The sequence below is a fragment of the Colobus angolensis genome, unplaced genomic scaffold (assembly GCF_000951035.1).
Source record: "Colobus angolensis palliatus isolate OR3802 unplaced genomic scaffold, Cang.pa_1.0 Scaffold379, whole genome shotgun sequence".
In the NCBI taxonomy this organism is placed as follows: Eukaryota; Metazoa; Chordata; class Mammalia; order Primates; family Cercopithecidae; genus Colobus; species Colobus angolensis.
The window spans coordinates 970,124-976,123 of record NW_012117143.1 but is presented as its reverse complement, the minus strand read 5'-3'; the positions used below and the strand labels follow the sequence as shown (position 1 = coordinate 976,123).

The 6,000-nt window shown below is 47.5% G+C and overlaps 1 protein-coding gene across 4 annotated transcripts in view; it reads left to right on the top strand.

Annotated features, from left to right (window-relative positions):
- Window positions 1-2,825: 2,825 nt before the first annotated feature.
- The window catches only part of KIF27 (kinesin family member 27), an 85,862-nt gene continuing 82,687 nt past the window's right edge, over window positions 2,826-6,000 (top strand). For 3 of the 4 annotated variants that reach the window (XM_011953971.1, XM_011953972.1, XM_011953969.1), the window contains exon 1: window positions 2,826-2,920. The gene's annotated coding sequence lies outside the window, so the exon portion shown is untranslated. Of the gene's footprint in view, window positions 2,921-3,972; window positions 4,080-6,000 lie in introns of all 4 variants that reach the window. The other variant, XM_011953970.1, reaches the window with a different exon arrangement.

Sequence of the window (6,000 nt, the reverse complement as noted above, 5' to 3'; positions counted from 1 at the left end):
GCGCCCGGCCATGTTTATTTATTTAATTTGGTCTAGCTGTAATCTTCCGTTTGTTACTGCTTTTCTAGTAAAGTGGACTGGGCATGGATGTTTTTCTCTGTGGGACAAGCATCCCAAAGCTGGTCTCCCATGGGACGTATGCAGAGTTCTTCAGTGGACCTGAAAGATACAGTTCCCTTAAGGAGAAGACATAGTTCCTGTGAGAAGATCCAGCACTGGCTCAATTATTTCTGTTAATCCCTAGCCCAGTTCCTCCCACTGCCTCTTACTGATTGGGACTGATCTGCACGAGACAGCCCTCAAGACAATCTTCATGGGGCTCAAGCTTGGGTACTCTCCAAAGGAAACCCTGGACCACGAGCAAATCACAGGTTCTCCCCTCCTAAATTGTAGGAACACAGGCTGCTCTACTACAGCGCCTTCTCGGTTGCTTCTCTCCATTCTCGAGAAGCAGATCAGCTTACTTCTTCCATAGTTGTTCCCACCAGAAGGCCAGGTTTCGTCTTCTTGCACATCACACAGGGTTTGCCTGTCACTCTTAGAGCCTCCTTCGACTTAGATGGGAGGCCGCTTACTCTCCAACCCACAAGGCCCAAAACCCCTTGACTCCACTGCCCAGTCTTTCTTACAGAGACTTAAAAAAGAGATAGGATTGGAATTTGAATGGAATTCGTTTAGTCCTGCTATAAACCCTAGGGAGGAAGGGTTGGCAATGGCTGGCATTCACTTTACAATGCGGGGAACTTAAGTAACTCCTTTTCTCTAACTCTGGACTCAAGACATCAATTTGGGGACAATGGAAAATGCCCCATTCTAATGCTGTTAGGCATTTGCTGACCTCCTCTCTGCAATTGTGCGGCCTCTTGAGAACTTCTGTTGAGACTTCTGGGTATTCCTAGACTTAAATTGTTACGTACTATTAATTATTGAAGCTTTGTCAGCAGACCAGTTTGACTCACCAATTCACAGTCATGATGTGAGTTTGTTTTCAAAAAGAGTTCTAAAAATGCAGCATAATCAATTCAAATCTTAGAATTTTAAAAATTATGTATTATTTATTATTTTTTTGAGGTAGAGTCTCATTCTGTCACCCAGGCTGGAATGCAGTGGTGCAACGATGGCTCACTGCAGCCTTGACCTCCCAGGCTCAAACGATCCTCCCACCTCCGCCTCCGGAGTAGCTGTAACTGCAGGCATGCTCGGCCACACCCGACTAAGTTTTGATTTTTTGTAGGGAATGGGAGGGGGGGGGTCTCATTATGTTGCCCAGGCTGGTCTCGAACTCCTGGGCTCAAGTGATCCTCCCAGTTCAGCCTCCCAAAGTACTGAGATTACAGGTGTGAGCCACTGTGCCCAGCCTGAATTTTTAAAAATTTAAATAATTCAGTTAAAAGAAAAAAAAAAACCATAAATAGCTTTTTTTCCCACCTTCATTCCTATATTTCATGAGAGAAGGAAGTATTTTTGAAGATGCTTAGATTGTGCTACTAAAAACAGGAGGCACTAAAGCTTTTAAAGCTAAATTGGTAAAGTTAAATATTACCATGCGACCCAGCAATTCCACTCTTAGGTCCATACCTAAAAGACCTGAAAACAGGCCCAGTGGGGTGGCTCACGCCTATAATCCCAGCACTTTGGGAGGCCGAGGTGGGCGCATCACCAGAGGTCGGGAGTTCGAGACCAGCCTGCCCAACATAGTGAAACCCCCGTCTCTACTAAAAATACAGAAAACTTAGCCGGGCGTGGTGGCGCATTCCTGTAATCCCAGCTACTCCGGAGGCTGAGGCAGGAGAATTGCTTGAACCCATGAGGTGGAGGTTGCGTTGAGGCTAGATGGCGCAATTGCATTCCAGCCTGGGCAGTAAGAGCGAAACTCCATCTAAAGGGCCAGGCGTGGTGGCTTATGTAATCCCAACACTTTGGGAGGCCGAGGCGGATGGATCACAAGGTCAGTGGAGATCCAGACCATCCTGGCTAACACAGTGAAACCCCATCTCTACTAAAAATACAAAAAATTAGCCAGGTGTGGTGGCACGCGCCCATGGTCCCAGCTACTCGGGAGGCTGAGGCAGGAGAATCGCTTGAACCCGGGAGGCAGAGGTTGCAGTGACCCGCGATCACGCCACTGCACTCCAACCTGGGCGACAGAGCGTGACTCCATCTCAAAACAAAAAAAAAAGTCCTGATAGTTGTTACAACATGACTGCAGCTTGAAAACATTAAGCAAAAGAAGCTAGACACAAAAGGTCATATACTGAATCCTTCCATCCATAATGAAATGCCCAGAATAGGTAAATCTATCATAGAATCAGAAAGTAGATTAGTGGCTGGCTGGGGTTATGGGGACAGGAGAACTGGAAGGAATGACTGCTAACTGGTTTGGGGATTTTCTTTTGGGGTTATGAAAATGTTTCTGAACTATATACAGAGGTGATAGTTTAATGCACTGTGAACGCATTAAACGCCACTGAATTGTGAGTTTTAAGATGGTTTAGGTTATGCAAGTTTTACTCAATAAAAATAAAAATAAACTGAATTGGTAGCTAAGATATTGAAACACAGTGTGGAATCGTTCTCATTCATTTCACGAACCCGTGGAAAGATGCTTGCGCTCAGGCCTCACAGACCAGTCCCAGCGCGTTAGTGGGACACAACTCGGGTTTGCAGGGAAGCCCGGGAGCTGGCCTTCTGCGGACTTCCTGGGGACGCAAGACTCTTGCGCACGGGCTTGGGGGCGTGGCCAGGCTCGGGGACGGGGCCAGGACGCGGCGACCTGGGGAGGACGCGGCGGGAGGCGGGCTTCGCCGGTTGCCAGGAGAACCCGCGACAACAAAAGACGCGGGCGGCGGCGGCGCGGCGTGGCAGAGCGAAGCTGAGGAGTCCAGCGCTTGCCGCCAGGGCCCTGGGTTGTCCTGAGCTGGTCAGTGCGCGGCGGGCCTGGCCGGGCGGTGCGGGGAAGTGGGGCGCCCTCCCTTCCGCGGCACCCGCCCTCCAGCCCGCCGCGCCCGTCCTCCCAGCCCGCCGTTGGGACTAGTAGGCGCCGGCTTGGGGTCTAGGCCGCCGCGGGGTGGGAGCCAGAGGGTGGGCGGTAGGGGCGCCAGCGAGGCCTGTGGGGGCGCCCGAGGAGTCTGGGGTCAGGAATGGGAGCCCGGCGAGCGACTGGAGGCAGAGCGTCCCTTCCGGAGGAAGCTGGCTCAGCCCTGAGGAGCGGGGCATGGGGAACGGGGATCGACCCCAACGCGGGACCCGGCCCCTCGGAGCGCACCCGGTGTTCGTCTCGTGTAGCTTCACGGCGTGAGGTGCGACGCGAGGGCCACCACCACCGAGCGCTTTGTTTTGTCGCAGGCGTCTTTTTCCCACTGTAGAGGTTGAAACTTCGGCGCCTTCAAGCCCAAGAGCTCCCTCCCTCGGAGGCAGGTGCTGTAAAGAGCAAAGCGCCCAGATTCTTTCTTTGAAACACCTTTTGAGTAACACGGCCGTCTCCAGTGTTGAAAATCTTTGTTGTTTGCCCTTCTTTACTCCTTTGTCTTTACGCATTTGGGGCCTTTTCTGAGCCTTATGCGATTTACTATCCATCTACTGGGAAGTTTCTTATGAAAATAGTTAACAAACCACACATTTAAGACAACCACCGCTTTCTGGGAAATCAAGGGGACGGGATGGCAGCGGTTTTTGGAGACACTCGTTCCTGACCAGTGACATGACATGAGGGATTAAATATTTCTCTTGCCTTTCCTCAGATTTCAAAAACCCATTGAGTATACTTAAATACGACCAGCCAATCTGATTTCGCCTTTTTTGTCATTTATTGGTGACATAATGCGTATGTTTCTGATGACTGTAATTGATCAGAATCTGAGGAAGTATAAGTGCTGTGGATTGTGTAAAAACTTTATTTCTTGTATATTGATGTTTTACAAGCCCTATGTTTGTGGACCCTTACTATTGTTTGTTTGTTTTGTTTTGAGACAGGGTCTCGCTCTGTTACTCAGGCTGGAGTGCAGTGGCATATTGCAGCCTCAACCTTCCGGCCTCAAGCGATCCTCCAACCTCAGCCTCCCAAGTAGCTGGGACTACAGGTGCGTCACCACTGCCTGGCTCATTCTTGTATTTTTAGTAGAGACAGGGTTTCACCCTGTTGCCCAGGCTGGTCTGTAACTCGTGGGCTGAAGCAATCCACCTGCTTCAGCCTCCCAAAGTGCTGGGATTACAGGCATGAGCCACCGTGCCTGGCCCCGTTATTATTTTTTTTAATGCTTAGAATAAGTTTCAGTTGCCTTTATAACCAAATTGTTTATAGATATTACCATTAAAAACTCCAAGAAATGAGGCTGGGCGTGGTGACTCCTATCTGTAATCCCAGTACCTTGGGTGGCTGAGGCGAGCAGATCTCTTCAGCCCAGGAGGTCGAGACCAGCCTGGGCAACATGGTGAAACCCCGTTTCTACTAAAAATACAAGAATTAGCCTGGCGTGGTGCCTGTAATCCCAGCTACTTTAGAGGCTGAGGCACGAGAATCGCTTGAACCAGGAGGCTGAGGTTGCAGTGAGCCGAGATGGTGCCGCTGTGCTCCAGCCTGAGTGACAGAGCCAGACCTTGTCTCAAAAACAAAACAAAACAAAAACCCAAGAAATGAAAATATCCCAATTTGGCATTTTTTATTAGCGACTTCATTGGAAGCAGTTAGGTTTGGCTTAACATCGTCCATGAGTTTTGCTTTAATTTGATGGCATACAAAGAAATAAACTAATCTGTATGGTGACTTCAAATGTTGGTTTTCAGAGACATTTGGAAGAATTAACTCAGCATTCCTGCAGCTGGAAAAGGTTCCAGTACCAAATGATTGTAGAGTTCTTTAAGATCCAAGAAAGGATTTATCAAACACATGAGCAGTTTTTTTTCCAGTGTAAAATTCATTAGAATGATTTTAAAACTGCTAAGGTTAGGTGTATCTCTTTGTTTTAGCCATTCAAGATAGTTTGTTGACTCTCTTTTGGGATTTTACAGCCCAAGGGACCTGGTATTTTTTTACTCTCGGGAGACTTTTAGAAGAGTGATGTTAATTTTTTTTGTTGTGATCCTCTTCATGCCATCTACTCAGAGAATTACAAATGCAGAGTACCATTGCAGAGTTTTGTTTTATTTTGTTTTGTTTTTGACAGGGTCGCGACCCTTTTGGGATCAAGGGATCCTCTCGCTTCAACCTCCTGAGTAGCTGGGACTACAGGCACGTGCGTCACCATGCCTGCCTAATTTTTTGATTTTTTGTAGAGACAGGGTTTCTCCATGTTGCCCAGGCTGGTCTCGAACTCCTGGGCTCAAGTGATCCACCCACCCTGGCCTCCCAAAGTGCTGGGATTACAGATGTGAACCACTGTGCTGGGCCACGGTTTTTTTTTTCAAAGGTAGTGAATATTAATATTATCAATTCACTGTTATTAGTGTTATTAATAAAATGTTATTTCAGTCTAGTTGTCTCTGTTACTTAATGGTAATCTTCAAGACTCAGCAGCTTCTCCAAAGAACCTAGCCTCACCTCAAACTCATTACTTTTCATCATCTGCACTTAAACATTGTCATAGATTACTTGTTAAATTTAGTATAAGCTTTATCCTTCCAAAACTGAACATTTGTATATAAGTTTTTATGCAACACAGTGTTTTCATTTCTCTTGGGAGTGGAATTCTCCTGGGAGCTGGGTCAAGTGATAACTGTATGTTTAACTTTTTGCAGAAATGTCAATCTGTTTTCCAAAGTGGCTGTACCATTTTACCTTCCCACCAATAGTGTATGAGGGTTCTAATTTCTTTACACCCTGCTAACACTTATGGTCTGTCTTTGTTATTACAGCAGTGCAAGTGGATGTGGATTGGTATCTCATTGTGGTGGTGGTTTGTTTGTTTGTTTGTTTGAGACAGTCTTGGTGTATTGCCCACGCTGGAGTGCAGTGGTTTGATCTCGGCTCACTGCAACCTCTGCCTCCTGGGTTCAAGCGATTCT